The sequence below is a fragment of the Hyperolius riggenbachi genome, chromosome 5, assembly GCF_040937935.1.
Source record: "Hyperolius riggenbachi isolate aHypRig1 chromosome 5, aHypRig1.pri, whole genome shotgun sequence".
In the NCBI taxonomy this organism is placed as follows: Eukaryota; Metazoa; Chordata; class Amphibia; order Anura; family Hyperoliidae; genus Hyperolius; species Hyperolius riggenbachi.
In genome coordinates this window covers 418,925,477-418,942,582 of record NC_090650.1, presented here as the reverse complement: position 1 = coordinate 418,942,582, position 17,106 = coordinate 418,925,477, and positions in this window count along the sequence as shown.

Genomic DNA, 17,106 nt, shown 5'->3' with positions numbered 1-17,106 from the left:
TAATACGGAAGCACACAGGGGCAGCAAAATCCACAACCAAGAAAGTCGTGGATTTAGCAGGGGGGATTTGGGGGGTAAAGACCCCTCGTTATGCTGCGGGATAATAGCAGGGGCAAACCTGCCCCTGCTGAATATAAGCTAAAAAGCCAGTTTTAATCTGGCTTCAGACTCTCTTTACAGAGACTCTGAAGCGTGAATAAATCTCGCTTCAGACCTCATAGATAGCAGGGGCATGTGTGCCCCTGCTAAACCGCCGCTATCCCGCGGCTTAACGGGGGTCCCTTCACCCCCAAATCCCCTCCGTGCAGCGGGGGAGCGCTTCATGGTTGGGGCAGGGCTAACGGCCGCAGCCCTGCCCCACGCGCGTCTGTCAGCGCGTATCTCCGCCTCTCCCCCGCCCCTCTCAGTCTTCCTTCACTGAGAGGGGCGGGGGAGAGGCGGCGATGCGCGGCTGATAGACGCAACTGGAGGCAGGGCTGCAGCCGTTAGCCCTGCCTCCAGGAACGACCAAGTGTCGCAGTGGGGGGTTTGGGGGTGAAGGGACCCCCGTTTAGCGGCGCTATAGCGGCGGTTTAGCAGGGGCACACATGCCCCTGCTAACCATGAGCTCTGAAGCGAGATTTATTCTCGCTTCAGAGTCTCTTTAAGTTTTTACTTTTTCACTGTCTCTGCTCAATGACACATTCAATGAAGTATGCCAGAACTCAAATCTATGAATTATTGATCCTTTTTTTCTCTTTCCTGCCCCAGGAAGCCATTTGCTGACAAGAATGTATTTTATGGCTGTAATTACTTATCGGTGAGGGTTATGCTACAGTCTGACCCGGTCCCGACCCAGATAGAAACTGTCACTTGCATACCTGATTTTTAACTCTTTCAGGCAGAGAAAGAAAAAAAGGAACACAGCCTAGTTATTTGTGTGTTTGGCACTGTACATACACATGACTAACTCATCATGTCACATGTCACCTCGGTTGTCTTTTGCGGGATTCTTCTTTAAGGACGAATTACTGGATTACCATGCTTTTTATGTTTCCGCTGAGAAAGTTCTTTCACAAACTGGCTGAATCCTGCCTCATGTTCCGGTAACACGTCACCCGCTCGGTTCATGCGCTGCATCCATGCATAATGGAACAAGTGCAGCATCTGCTGTTATCTCGCGCGGCGTGTGCGTAACCACCAAGGTTGTCTAAATATGGAAAATAAAGAGTCAGGCGGCTCTTCAAGGTACTCTTTCTATAAAAATAAATACAGATGAAAGGCCAGGTCATGTTCACAGGGGGAGGGCAGAGTGACCCATTTTTTCCTGGCAGACAGGGGATGGTCTCCCTGTTCATTCACCCCAGCCGCCCGCCAGAGGTGCCTGGCTGCTAACCCCAGCCTTTCATAATGGAAGGTATTCACCTCGTGCTCCTGATAAAGCATTTCAGGTGAATCACAGCAAGGCTGGACTCTGCTTGAGGTGGTAAGGCAGGGTTCACACCTAAGGGGCCCATACACTGCTCGATTTCAGCCATCAATCAATCGGAAATCGGTTCTATCTAATAGTTCGATTTGCAGCCGATTTCTATCAATTTAATTTATCTGACAGGATGGAAAATCCAGGTCAATCTGCTGCTGGCAGCAGATCGATGGCCCTTAAGGTGGCCACATACACTTGTAGATTTGCAGCAGATTTGACCATCAGATAGATTTCTGGCAGATGCCTGTCAAGTTGAATCTGACAGGAATCTATCTGATGTGTGCCACACACTAGGAACAGATTTCCAATAGATTTCAGAAGGAAATCGATCTAAATGCTTTATTGAACCATTAGATCCAATGTAACTCTATGGGCCATAGATCTGCTGCCAGCAGCCGATCCACCAAGATTTTCCATCCTGTCAGATAGATCAAATCGATCGAAATTGGCCGCAAATCGATCGAATGGGAAATTTGATAAAATTGATTTCCATAGAATCGAACGATGGTTGAAATCGACTAGTGTATGGGCCCCTATAGAGTTGCATTGGATCTAATGGTCCAATAATGCATTTAGATCGATTTCTAATAGATTTCATTCTAAAATCTATTGGAAATCTGTTCCTAGTGTGTGGCACACATCAGATAGATTCCTGTCAGATTCGACCTGACAGAAATCTACCTGATGGTCGAATCTGCTGCAAATCTACAAGTGTATGGCCACCTTTAGGGCCCATTCGCACTTAAGGGGCCCATACACTGGTCCAGGGGCGGACTGACCATTCGAGCACTTGGGCAAAGACAGAGGGCCCATGGTCAGGGAGGGGGGGAGGCCGCCAGAGCACCCTGAGCAGGAGGGGAGGCAGCCGGTGAAAGGGAGTGATGGGCACCGCAGCAGGGAAGGGGGGGGACGTCTCCCCCCCCCTTCCCTCACCTTGGGGCCCCCTTCCTGGCTCTCCCCTCCGGAATATTTAAGTGACGGCGCAGCCGCTGACAGCAGGCGGGGACTTACCGCTGTTACAGCCACCGGAGGGAGCTTTGATCTGTGTGCCGCTAGTCTGATCTACTCAAGACCAGACTAGTGGCGCACAGATCAGAGCTCCCTCCGGCGGCTGTAACAGCGGTAAGTCCCCGCCCGCTGTCAGCCACTGCTCCGGGGTTTTTATCAGTATAAAATATCTGTTGTTAGTAAATTATTATATCTTAGTCTGTAAAAATATAATATGTGGTATGGGGGCCCCATGAGTTGTCAGTCCGCACCTGCACTGGTCGATTTCAGCCATCGATCAATCGATTCTGTAGAATCAATCAGAAATCGATTATATCAAATCTATCGATCGATTTGTGGCTGACTTTGATGGATAGTGTGCTGGTTAAGGGCTCTGCCTCTGACACAGGAGACCTGGGTTCGAATCTCGGCTCTTCCTGTTCAGTAAGCCAGCTCCTATTCAGTAGGAGATCTTGGGCAAGTTTCCCTAACACTGCTACTGCCTATAGAGCGCGTCCTAGTGGCTGCAGCTCTGGTGCTTTGAGTCCGCCAGGAGAAAAGCGCAATGTAAATGTTCTGTGTTTGTTTTTGTTTGAATTTCAATGGATTTGATCTATCTGACAGGATGGAAAATCTAGGTCGATCTGCTGCTGGTAGCAGATCCATGGCCCATAGAGTTGCATTGGATCCATTGGTGCAATAATGCATTTAGATAGATTTTCAATAGATTTCATTCTGAACGCTATTGGAAATCTGTTCCTAGTGTGCGGCACATATCAGTAAGTAATGATAAGTGTGAATCCTGTCTCAGACGGTACCCTTCTCTTGGGTCACACTGGAACGTAAAATAGAAGTTTGCCTTCTTTAGGGTTGGTTCAGACGGACGCTTGCGGAGCGTTTACCGCAAGCGTTCGGAACGTCGCGGTAAACGCTCCCATTCAAGTGAATGGGAGCGTTTACACCGAGCTCTTGCGCGCCTTTGCACGATCGCGGCGTTCGGTCCCGATTTTCGCGAGCGTTCGAGCTGCCCCTGTAAGTGACATGTAGCTTCCAGGGGGCAGCCAACCGCTACGGCTAATGTCCCCCTAGGGGAACAAAAAACGCGATCGGAACGCGACGCGAAGGCTACTGAAAGCCTGACCGCGCAGCCGCCGCAACGCCCCCAAACGCGACGCCACGCAGACGTCCGTCTGAACCAGCCCTAAAACAGAACAATGTAACGGATACAGTGGCGCCAGAAGAATAAAAATGTCTAAAAAGTTTAAAATTTGTGGAAGCAGTGGTGGAATTACCTCCTCCAAACAGACACAAGATATGCCAACAAAGTTTAGCAGAACAAATGTATCTACAGACTCCAGGGGAAAATGCAATGCAACGCGTTTCGGAGGTATGATCCTGCTTCATCAGGCAATATGCAGGAGTAGGTACAGTGTAGGTCTGTAGCTGGGCAAAGCACCTCTGTCAGATTTCCTATTTTCTGTCAGTGATCGATTTTCCAATCACTTATATACAAAGTTGATCAGAAAAACCAGGGCTGTGGAGTCGGAGTCGTGAAGTCGGAGTCGTGGAGTCGGGCAATTTTGGGTGCCTGGAGTCGGAGTCGGAGTCGGGAAAAAATGCACCGACTCCTAATGAATTTGTAACTGTAATTAAAATAGAAAATATGATAAAATGTTCTATTTCTCAGATAATAGTCATTAAAAATAATGTATTTATACAGTATATATACAGTAATAGCTATGCTTAGTCCACAAAAATGAAATAAACCAATCAAAATTAGTTACTTGTGCTGCTTCAATAAAGCAGTCCCCGTATTTTTAAGGTCAGATATACATATCTGATTGTGACTGTATATATGATGTGCACACAGGAATCTCTTATATATACTAAATAACATCTATGCTGTAAGAATAAAGCCTGATGTGTAGCTGTGTCACTAATAGAGATGGTCAATGAGATGGAAATAATTCTGCATTGATGCTGATTTATGCAAATGTATGCACTCCCTTTGCCGATGAAATCAAATAATTTGATATGTTATTCAAATTTGGTTTGGTGACTACAAATTAAAAGGTTACTGAGACGGATGAAAAGTAAAGTTTTATACATACCTGGGGCTTCCTCCAGCCCCCTTCAGGCTAATCAGTGCCTCGCTGTCCTCCACCACCCGGATCTTCTGCTATGAGTCCTGGTAATTCAGCCAGTCAGCGCTGTCCGGCCGCATGCCGCTCCCACAGCCAGGAACATTCTGCACCTGCGCAATAGTGCTGCACAGGTGTAGTATGCTCCTGGCGGCGGAGTGTGTGCATGCGCACTACGCCTGACTGGCTCAAGTACCTGGACTCATAGCAGAAGATCCAGGTGGTGGAGGAGGACAATGAGGGACTGATTATCCTGAAGGCGGCTGGAGGAAGCCCCAGGTATGTATAAAACTTTAATTTCATCTGTCTCAGGTTTACTTTGTTACACAGTAGTACTATACTCTACATATGCACTCCCCACAGAGCTGCAGGGAATCCACTGAGAATGCTGTGCACATTGAACACAGAGGTGTTGTCTGTTTACAATCTCCTCATTCCCCTGCAGAGTACCTGCACATCATTCTTACATGTACCCACACTTACATTGCCTAGGGCCTGATAGATGTTCTTTGTTCCGGTTTGTACCTTTTACAAGTACTCTTACCAAGGACTAGTTTTAGTGTAAAGGGAATAAATATAGTAGTCTACATATCCTTCTCACTTCAGTTGTCTTGTAAAATTCCTAAGCGTTGGCAGTTAAGAGACGAATTTCATGTTACATACTTTTAATCAACAAAATTGTAATATGCAAATTAGAGGAGTCGGAGTCGTGGAGTCGGAGTCGGTGGAATCCTAAACTGAGGAGTCGGAGTCGGAGTCGGTGGATTTTTGGACCGACTCCACAGCCCTGAGAAAAACGATCTGAAATAAGATCTGACCTGTCAGAAATAATCAGTTTGTCCTGTCTACCTGACAGGAAATTGCATGGTGTGTACCAGGCATTAGTAAAATAGCACTTTACTAAATCTGCAGTGTGTCTACTTCCTGCTTTCATGGAAGCAGAAATGAGCTTATCTGCCGTGGCAGTCAGGTGACACAGGGGAGAGATCAAATTACAAATTGTGATTAGATGCAAATGAGGGGGAATTAGACAGGCTAAACTCTCTAAGGGCTCGTTTCCACTAGTGCGGTGCGGAATCGCCTGCATTCCACCGCGGACGAAATCGCATGCGGGTGCGATTCCGCATGCGTTTTTGCCGCGATTTCGCATGCGATTCCGCATAGGTAAGGTATATGCGAATTTAACCATGTCACTGCCTGTGTAAATTAACATTAATACCTATGCGAAATTGCACGTGATTTCGCGGCAAAAAACGCATGGTCACCCCACATGCGATTTCCCTATTAGATACATTAGCGGCGATTCGCGCACATTCCTTCTGCACGCGAAATCTGACGGCTCTGCCGTGCAGATTTCTGCCGCACCAAAAAACGCTCCCGCAGCCGCACAAGTGGAAACGGCCCCATCCACTTACATTGCCTATGCGAATCCGCGTGCAGTGCCCGCATGCGGATTCGCTATAGTGGAAACGAGCCCTAAATATATACAGGGTGCATTTCTCTATTTTCCTTCTGTCCTGTGCAAGAGTTCAGGTCCATGTTAAGCAGCCCAATCCCCAGATCAGGTATTTATGGCTAGCAAAATGCTTGCTAACTGCTTCACAGCTGCTCCGCATGAAAGGGTATGTGGTTACCAGTGGAAAATGCATATAAGGCTGTATAGAGATCAGTGTATGGCTGCATAGAAGGCTGTATAGAGATCAGTGTATGACAACATAGAAGGCTGTATAGAGATCAGTGTATGGGCTGCATATAATGTTGTTGCAGGAAGGGCTATACAGTCAGGCATGCACAGACATGTCGCACTGCGACTTGTCACACCACTGATATATCAGTCACTTCCTATATCAGTTATACTGCGAGCAGCACAAAGACAGGTCCAGGGACTCTAATTAACTGAGCTAGGAATAGGGAGAGAGATCCACCAGGACGCTGTGCTACTCAGCCAGGGATGGGGAAAGAGATCCTCCAGGACACTGTGCTGCTGAGCCAGGAATGGGGAGAGAGATCCGCCAGGAAGCTGTGCTGCAGAGCCAGGAATGAGGAGAGATCCGCCAGGACTCTGTGCTGCTGAGCCAGGAATGGGGAGAGATCCGCCAGAACACTGTGCTGCTGAGCCAGGAATAGGGAGAGATCCGCCAGGACTCTGTGCTGCTGAGCCAGGAATGGGGAGAGAGATCCACCAGGAAGCTGTGCTGCTGAGCCAGGAATGGGGAGAGATCCGCCAGGACTCTGTGCTGCTGAGCCAGGAATGGGGAGAGAGATCCACGAGGACGCTGTGCTGCTGAGCCAGGAATGGGGAGAGATATACCAGGATGCTGTACTGCTGAGCCAGGAATGGGGAGAGATCCGCCAGAACACTGCGCTGCTGAGCCAGGAATGGGGAGAGAGATCCGCCAGGACGCTGTGCTGCTGAGCCAGGAATGGGGAGAGATCCCCCAGGACGCTGTGCTGCTGAGCCAGGAATGGGGAGAGAGATCTACCAGGACACTGTGCTACTATGCTAGGAATTGGGAAAGATCCACCACGACACTGTGCTGCTGAGCCAGGAATGGGGAGAGATCCGCCAGAACACTGTGCTGCTGAGTCAGGAATGGGAAGAGATCCCCAGGACGCTGTGCTGCTGAGCCAGGAATGGGGAGAGAGATCTGCCAGGACACTGTGCTACTATGCTAGGAATTGGGAAAGATCCACCACGACACTGTGCTGCTGAGCCAGGAATGGGGACAGATCCGCCAGAACACTGTGCTGCTGAGTCAGGAATGAGAAGAGATCTGCCAGGGTGCTGTGCTGCTGAGCCAGGAATGGGGAGAGATCCGCCAGGATGCTTTGCTGCTGAGTCAGGAATGGGGAGAGAGATCCACCAGGATGCTGTGCTGCTGAGCCAGGAATGGGGAGAGATTACCCAGGATGCTGTGCTGCTGAGCCAGGAATGGGGAGAGATCCTCTAGGACGCTGGGCTGCTGAGCCAGGAATGGGGAGAGATCTGCCAGTGAGCCAGGAATGGGGAGAGATCCGCCAGGCGCTGTGCTGCTGAGCCAGGAATGGGGAGAGATCTGCCAGAGCACTGTGCTGCTGAGCCAGGAATGAGGAGAGATCCTCCAGGATGCTGAGCTGCTGAGCCAGGAATGGGGAGAGATCTGCCAGGACGCTGTGCTGCTGAGCCAGGAATGAGGAGAGATTACCCAGGATGCTGTGCTGCTGAGCCAGGAATGGGGAGAGATCCACTAGGACGCTGGGCTGCTGAGCCAGGATTGGGGTAAGGGATATTTCTAGTACCACAGTCAGCAGTGCGAGAGTTATAGTGTATTACAGTACCGGGGTTACTAGAAGCAAGAGTGACACTGCTGGTTGCTCCGCCCCCTCTCCAGGCACCCCTGTACAGCAGTGCGGGGATTGTAGTGTATTACAGTACCGGGGTTACTAGACGTACAGGGACACTGCTGGGTGCTCCGCCCCCTCTCCAGGCACCCCTGTACCCCCCACACTGCTCTGTCTCTGTACAGCCGATATTTCCTGCGCACTGACCTGGTGGCCACACTTCTGCCGGTGTGACGTACATCAGAGGCCATTAGCAGAGTCACCCAGAATAGCCCTGGAATACCAGCTGAGTCATCCGGCAGCAGCACTCAGGCCCAGTGTGCTCAGTTCCAAAGTCCATTTCAGAATAATCATTACTGACAGGCGTCATAGGCAGACCGTGGTGAGATCACTGTGCTGTTCAGGGGGTCTGAGCACAGTGCAGGGGGATTCATCTGTGTCCAGCACAGGGCCTGAGCACAGTACAGGGGGATCCATCAGAGTCCAGCACAGGGCCTGAGCACAGTGCAGGGGGATTCATCTGTGTCCAGCACAGGGCCTGAGCACAGTACAGGGGGATTCATCTGTGTCCAGCACAGGGCCTGAGCACAGTACAGGGGGATCCATTAGAGTCCAGCACAGGGCCTGAGCACAGTGCAGGGGGATTCATCTGTGTCCAGCACAGGGCCTGAGCACAGTGCAGGGGGATTCATCTGTGTCTAGCACAGGGCCTGAGCACAGTGCAGGGGGATTCATCTGTGTCCAGCACAGGGCCTGAGCACAGTGCAGGGGGATACATCTGTGTCCAGCACAGGGCCTGAGCACAGTGCAGGGGGATACATCTGTGTCCAGCACAGGGCCTGAGCACAGTGCAGGGGGATACATCTGTGTCCAGCACAGGGCCTGAGCACAGTGCAGGGGGATACATCTGTGTCCAGCACAGGGCCTGAGCACAGTGCAGGGGGATACATCTGTGTCCAGCACAGGGCCTGAGCACAGTGCAGGGGGCAGGGGCATAGCAATAGGGGGTGCAGCGGTAGCGACCGCATCGGGGCCCTTGGGCCAGAGGGGCCCCGAAGGGCCCTCCCTCAACTACAGTATTAGCTCTCTATTGGTCCTGTGCTCATAATAATCACTTCTATAGATAGCTTTGAATAGTGGTAATCATTAACAAGCTGTTCCCCATCCCCTTCTTGCTCCTCTGACATTGTAGTTACCATTGGCAGGTTTTGGTGCGCCGTATCAATTGTTATGCATAGAGTGCTTGAGGGGCCCCATTGTAAGACTTGCATCGGGGCCCACAGCTCCTTAGCTACGCCACTGGCAGGGGGATACATCAGTGTTAGAATACAGCAGAAGTGCAGCCCGGACCCACACAGCACTCTGCAGCAGAGTCTCGGTTATCCGGACGTCAACATCAACAAACCAGCAGTCTCACCCAGGGTTGTCTCCTCATCCCTTTAAATCCCGACACATCTAAGTTACACAGGTTATGGGGCTATTCAAACATAATCAGTGCCTAAACTGCATCTAACTAGCCACAAGGAATGTATAATTCATATGTGCCGGTATTTAAAGGACTATCGTGAAAATAGTAGGCGTTAAAGAGACACTGAAGCGAAAAAAAAATTATGATATTATGATTTGTATGTGTAGCACAGCTAAGAAATAGGACATTAAGATCAGATACATCAGTCTAATTGTTTCCAGTACAGGAAGAGTTGAGAAACTCCAGTTGTTATCTCTATGCAAACAAGCCATTAAAGAAAACCTGAACTGAAAATTAAAAGTCAAAATAAGCATACACAAGTCATACTTACCTTCCATGTAGTCTACTCCTCGGTGTCTTTCTCCTGTCCAGCGATATGTTTGTTCACTGTGATAAAGGGAATTTTCCGTCCTCCATTTTGAAAATGGCCATTACCCATAACAGCTTTCTGGTCAGCACACAGTTAAACTGTAACATCGCCCACTTCAGCCATAGGGAAACATGGACATTACCTGGTACATCAGTTTTCCTCTCAGCTATAACTGACGGCAACTGATATTTTATTGATAGCAACTGATATATTTCAAATCTGACAAAATATTGTCAGAACTGGAAGGGATTATTGTCAGAAGAAAATGATGAGCTTCTGAAAGGAACTGAGGACAAGGTAACTATGTAATGTTCATTTGAAGTTACCTCATGTGTTTATTTTAAATATTTTTACTCAGTACAGGTTCTCTTTAAGCTCTCCGACTAAGTTAGTCTTGGAGAGGGCTGTTATCTGACTTTTATTATCTCAACTGTAAGTGAACTGTTTACTTTTGCTCTGCCAGAGGAGAGGTCATTAGTTCACAGACTGCTCTGAAAGAATCATTTAGAATGCTGAGTGTTGTGTAATCTGCACATATTAGAGAATGATGCAATGTTAGAAAAAACACTATATACCTAAAAATAAAAGTATGAGAATATTTTCTTTGCTGCTAATCTTCTAGTAATTATTCATAGTACACAACCAATTCATTATATCATATATTTTTTTCCGCTTCAGTGTCTCTTTAAATTCTGACAGAACCGACAGGTTTTGGGCCAGTATATCTCCTCATGGTGGGTTCTCAGTGGTTTCTTTGTTTTTAACAGCCTTTCCTGAACAGCAGTTGCAAAGTCTAACTGACACAATAGTGTGTAAGTGAGTAGGGAGGCTGGCTGGTATCTTACTATTCTGGCAGTTAAACTGCTGTTCAGGAAATGCTGTTGTACTTTTTTCGCGATAGTGGTCCTTTAAATGGATGAGGTGGCAACCCCGGTCTCACCCATCCAGCACAAATAACCGGCAGTACTCATAATGGGTTTGCTGTGCTTGAAGTGGACCTGAACTCTTGCACAGCACAGAAGGAAAACACAGAGAAATGCACCCTGTATGTATTTAGAGAGTTTAGCCTGTCTAATCCGCCCACATATTTGACTAATCACAACTGTAATTTGATCTCTCCCCTGTGTCAGCTGGCTGCTTGGGCAGAGCAGCTAATTTGTAAACACAGGATGTTAACACTATGTCTGCTTCCATGAAAGCAGGAAGTAGACACACTGCGGATGTATTTCAGGATTTGTATCAGCTGTAACAAATAAATGTTTTTCTGTAGAGGTTATTATGCTGTTGCTTATCTTTTAGAGCAGAGGGGAAGTTCTGAGTTCAGGTCCGCTTTAAAACATCCTTCCACTGCTGCTGCTTGTGGCAGAGACCTCCAGAGCCGCAGCCTTTGACCTAAAGGTACCCATACATTGCAGATCAATCGTGAGACAGGTCTCTCTCTGATCGAATATGGTCAGAGAGAGATCTGTTGCTTGCCCATACACTGCACTGTAGCATTGGCCTAGCGACTACACCTCGGCCACCTGCCTGGCTGTCCCCCAAGTATAAAATGTCGAAAAAGACACACTTATCAGACAGTTCATTACATGGCGACTGAAACGAGAGGGATATGGAAGCTGCCATACAGTATTTATTTCATTTTAAGCAATACCAGTTGCCTGGCTGTCCTGCTGGCCCTCTGCCTCTATTACTTTCAGCCATAGCCCCTGAACAAGCATGCAGCATATGAGGTGTTTCTGACATTATTGTCAGATCTCACAAGATTAGCTGCATGCTTGTTACTTATGTGATTCAGACACTTCTGCAGCCAAATGGACCAGCAGGACTGCCAGGCAACTGGTATTGTATAAAAGGAAATAAATATGGCCGCCTCCATATACCTCTCATTACAATTGACCTGTAACCTTTCCCTGATGAACCTGTCTTCCTAGACTCTGCCCTGTGTGAGGATTCTGGGTAGTGTGTAATAGGACGGGATTATTGCCTAGAGATGTGGAGCTCTTTCTATTGGCTTTCCTCCGCAGAGCACAGCATTGTGCATTCTTCTCTGTGCTGGGCGCAATGGTATAAATATAGTCAGATCACAAGATAAGGCCTTCGGGATGATGAACGGCCTGGCTGGTGCAGATTTAGAACCTCTTGTTGGGAACATCTGCTTCTCGTCTCTTGCATCATATAAAAATGTAAGTAATCTGCTAAATAATAACAACTAAACAAGCGCCTCAGGAAGCCGGAGTTGAGAAATCAAGTAGTTCGCAGGAGGAACTCCAGAATCCTGTAAACACTGGATGTCGGCCCCGTCCCGGGGTTTCGGCCTCACTGCAGGGTAACCAATTGCTTCCCGATATCCGGCCCCCTGTGGAACTGTCCGAGAGGTGCCATCATCTCTCCTACTGGTGAAAGCCGCAGGGCTGTGGAGTCGGTACAAAAAATCATCCGACTCCTCGTTTTATGAAACCACCGACTCCGGGTACCCAAAATTGCTCCGACTGCGACTCCTCGACTCCGACTCCTTATGGTGGCCACTAATGATCCAATCTTTTTCATCCAATCTTACCATTTCTATGTAATATAAGGTAACTACCTGAAGTATCCATTCAGTATATTCACTCAATTTACCTTTATACTACATAGATTTGGTAAGATTGGATGAAAAAGATTGGATCATTAGTGGCCACCTTAAGTCTAATTATTACAAACGCTATGGATTTGGTTCAAAAATCATCTGACTCCTCAGTTTACTGAAACCACCAACTCCAGGTACCCAAAATTGCTCCGACACTGATTCTGACTCCACAGCCCTGGAAAACTGCAGCTTGGTAACTGCCCCCACCCCAAAATGTTGAAGGGACTTCTGTTTTTCTTAAAGTAAACAAAGCACCACTTTTTTTTCCCCGAAGTTTGTCCTATTTTCTAATAGCTATAGGAGCTACCATGCTCCCTCAACCCCTTCTAGCTGCCCTTTATTTATCCAGGGGAAGGTTTGAAGTTAGCATCTGTGGCTTCTCTAAACTCTTTGAAGCACAGTGTCCTATCTCTCACCCACCCAACTACTGATGAAAGCTTTTGTTTGCTCTCTGCTAATGTGTGCAATAAAATAATTACACGAGTCCTTATCTGCCTAAAATTTCTGCTTTCAGGCAGGCCTTGGAAGAAGGGTAATAAAGGCCTCTGATAAACTTTTAAATGTAAAAAGAAGAGGGGAAAAAAATTAAGTTTTTTTAATAGTGAGCCACATTGTTGGCATGTATTTTTAATATGCTATTGAGATGCCCTGGGTGCTAAAAATGGTGCTTGGTTCACTTTAAATTGCAGCTGAAGTGAGAGAAATAGGGAGGCTGCCATGTTTATTTCCTTTTAGGCTACTTACACACCAGGACGTTACAGGCGCACGTTAGTGCAGCCTGTAACGCAGCCCACCGCACAGCACTACAAAGTCAATGAGGCTGTTCACACTGCCCACGTTGCGTTACATGTAACGCTGCACGTTTGGGCAAAGTGCAGCGTACTGTGTGTTCTGAGCGGCTTAACCACCCTGGCGTTCTGATTAAATCGCCAGGGTGGCTGCGGGAGGGTTTTTTTTAAATAAAAAAAAACTATTTCATGCAGCCAACTGAAAGTTGGCTGCATGAAAGCCCACTAGAGGGCGCTCCGGAGGCGATCTTCCGATCGCCTCCGGCGGCAAGAAATAACACGGAAGGCCGCAATGAGCGGCCCTCCGTGTTTCGCTTCCCTCGTCGCCATGGCGACGAGCGGAGTGACGTCATGGACGTCAGCCGCCTCCGATCCAGCCCTTAGCGCTGGCCGGAACTGTTTGTTCCGGCTACGCTGGGCTCGGGCGGCTGGGGGGAACCTCTTTCGCCGCTGCACGCGGCGGATCGCCGCGCTGCAGCGGCGATCAGGCAGCACACGCGGCTGGCAAAGTGCCGGCTGCGTGTGCTGCTTTTTATTTGGTGCAAATCGGCCCAGCAGGGCCTGAGCGGCAGCCTCTGGCGGTGTTGGACGAGCTGAGCTCGTCCAGACCGCTCAGCAGGTTAAGCCGCGTTAGACTGTTTGCACATGCTCAGTGGGGGGCAGAGAGGAGGCGGTGAGATGCCGCTACAGTAGCCGCGCACATGGCTACTTAATATGCACTGCACTGGCGGCCGCTGATTGGCCAGCGGGACCACGTGATGCGAAGTGTCTCACTCCGCATCACGAGGTCCCGCCGGCCAATCAGCGCCACTCTGGGAGACCTTATACGGATAGAGCCGCCTAACGCGGCTCACTCTTATGTCCTCTCCTGCACCACCATACGTTGCGTTAGGTGCACGTTATGCGACCTTAACGTAGCACCTAACGCAACGTCTTAGTGTGTAAGTAGCCTTAACCCTCCTGGCGGTTTGCAAAAAAATCGCCAGGGGGCAGCAAATCTTTTTTTTTAAATTTTTTTTTTTTTTTTCATGTAGCGAGACAAAGTCTCGCTACATGATAGCCGCTGCTCAGCGGCATCCCCCCAGCCCCTCCGATCGCCGCCGGCGATCGGAGATCCGGAGATCCCGTTCAAAGAACGGGATCTCCTGGAGGGCTTCCCCCGTCGCCATGGCGACGGGCGGGATGACGTCACCGACGTCATCGACGTCGTGACGTCAGAGGGGACTCCGATCTGCCCCATAGCGCTGCCTGGCACTGATTGGCCAGGCAGCGCACGGGGTCTGGGGGGGGGGGCGGCCGCGGCGAGAGGAATTGCGGCGGATCGGCGGGTAGCGGCGGCGATCGGGCACTGCACGCAGCTAGCAAAGTGCTAGCTGCGTGCAGCAAAAAAAAAATTATGCAAATCGGCCCAGCGGGGCCTGAGCGGTGCCTTCCGGCGGCATAGCCCGAACTCAGTTCGGGCTTACCGCCAGGAAGGTTAAACAATACCAGTTGCCTGGAACTCTTGCTGGTCTCTTTGGCTGCAGTAGTGTTTAAATCACACACCTGGAACAAGCATGCAGCTAATGTAGTCAGACTGCAGTCAGAAACATCTGTTCAGGAAAACATGTGGCGCTCTGCAGTAATCAGGAAAACAGGTATGCGCTTGCACTGTGTCCATATTCATGTCAGTGGTCCTGATTGCAGGCCACTTGTGGTTCTTGGCGTGGTGAAGACCACGGTAGCCTACAATTTCTATACATTGTGAGCTGTTGGTTGCTTTCAGCTTTGTAAATTACAGGACGTTGGAGTCGGAGTCGAGGAGTCGGAGTCGGGGCAATTTTGGACACCCGGAGTCGGAGTTGGAGTCGGAGTCGTGGTTTTATAAACTGAGGAGTCGGAGTCGGGTGATTTTTGTACAAAATCCACAGCCCTGTTAAATATTAGACTAAGGAATCGGAGTCGAAGAGTCTGAGCCATTTTGGTTACTCGGAGTTGGAGTCGTGGTTTCATAAACCGAGGAGTCGGAGTTGGATTCAGAAGATTTTTGTACCGACTCCACAGCCCTGGTAAATTACATCCAAACCGTAGGCAGAGAAGCATGGCAGCAGAGATGGATTAGGTGGTGGTGTTACTTCCCTCTGCTTTGCACCACCTCTTCTTAAGGTGCGTACACACATGCGACTATAGTCGTTTGTAACGATCGTTCCCCGATCTTTACCAACGACGATCGTTACAAAAAACGAACCACCGACTATTAAGTCTAACGACGAACGAGCCAAATCGCTACAAAAGAAAGTTCTGTCTCGGCGGATTTTTCCCAACGACGATCGTTTGCAAAAGTGGTACATCGTTGGAAACGATCGTTCGTACCAGGCTGGACATGCGCATTTCACTTTTTCTCCATGGAATTTTACAATTTTATGCGCAGGCGCATTAAGTGCTTTTACGTGGTGTAACGTTCGTTCTAACGATGTGATCGTTACACACTTTTTAGAACTAACTTTACTTCGGTCGTTCTTTCGTCAATTAAAAGATCGTTCGTCGTTAACAACGAACGATCGTTGTCGCATGTGTGTACGTAGCATTAGTAAGGTGAGCTTGGGATAAGAGATAGCAGCTAGTAGGGATGCTCATTCGGATTTTGTGGAATTGAAATTTCTGAATTTCCGATTGGTAATCGGAAAATGGAACTCGGAAATTGGATTTCTGCAGAAATACTGCATTACTGCAATTTCGGTAATTTTAGCCCAATTACAGAACTCGAAATCGACGGACCAATCAGAGAATGCAGAAACAACTCGAAAGTATTTGGCCAATCAGAAAATGCAAAAAATGACAAAAAAACCAAACCAATACTCGGAAATTGGAAACCGATCGGAAATCGGATTTCTGTACCAATACCGCATTATCACAACTTGGTAATTTTAGCCCAATCACAGAACTCAGAAGCTCTGGACCAATCAGAGAATGCAGAGTCAACTTAGAAGTATTTGGCCAATGAGAGAATGCAAAGAATTACCAAAAAACACACTACTCGGAAATCCGAACTCGGAAATTGGAGGCTGATCCGAAATCCGTGAAATCGGTAATCGGCATTGACGGAAATCGGAATTTCTGCAGAATTGGAAATTGACATTTCCGCCCATCCCTAGCAGCTAGGCCCCTGGACACACACCAGGCCTAGGCAACTGCCTTGGCGGCCTTGTGGGGAAATCTGGCAAGTGGTATAATCAAAATGGGGGCTTACAATGGTTCGCTCCTTCCGTGTGTCTCTCAAGTAAAATTTCCTCTATACCTACCAGCTCCAGGACTGTGATGCTAATTCTGGCTTTGCTAACAGGGAGAGGAAATAGTCAATGACATGCTGATAATTCTGGTTTATGTTGAAATGTAATGCAAATGCAGTTTGGAATTGGACCAATCAAATACACTTCCTTTCAATTTTGATTGGTCCCGTTGCAAGTTGGATACAGTTTGCATGAAATTGACAAGCACTCCAGAATTAATAGAATCTCATTGGCTATCACAGCGAGCAGAGGTGACCAATTTCTCAATTTCTGAGTTTGTTGTGAGCAGAATGCAAGTTAAAACTGAGTTACGCTAGGTCCACACTAGGCACGGTTGCTGGACGGACATTGCATACCGAGATCAGGGGAAGATCAGGGGAAGTACCACCAATCCGAAAACTGATCAAAGTGCATCAGTTTTGCATCAGTTTCCGTTCAGTTTTTCACGGACAGAAAACGTCTCTATCATTAGGAAGGAGTGGGAGGATTTTTTAGGCCAATAATAAAGTTCAGGCTATCCGTTTTCTCTTCAGTTTTTGTTGCTATTTTGCCTGTGGAGATGGAGATGCGTTTTCTCATTGCTTTTCACTACCCATCCGTGTATCCGTGGTCCGTGAAAATGCAGCAGATCGGGACCTTCCGTTCAGGTTTTGAAAACTGGTCCCCGCAAACGC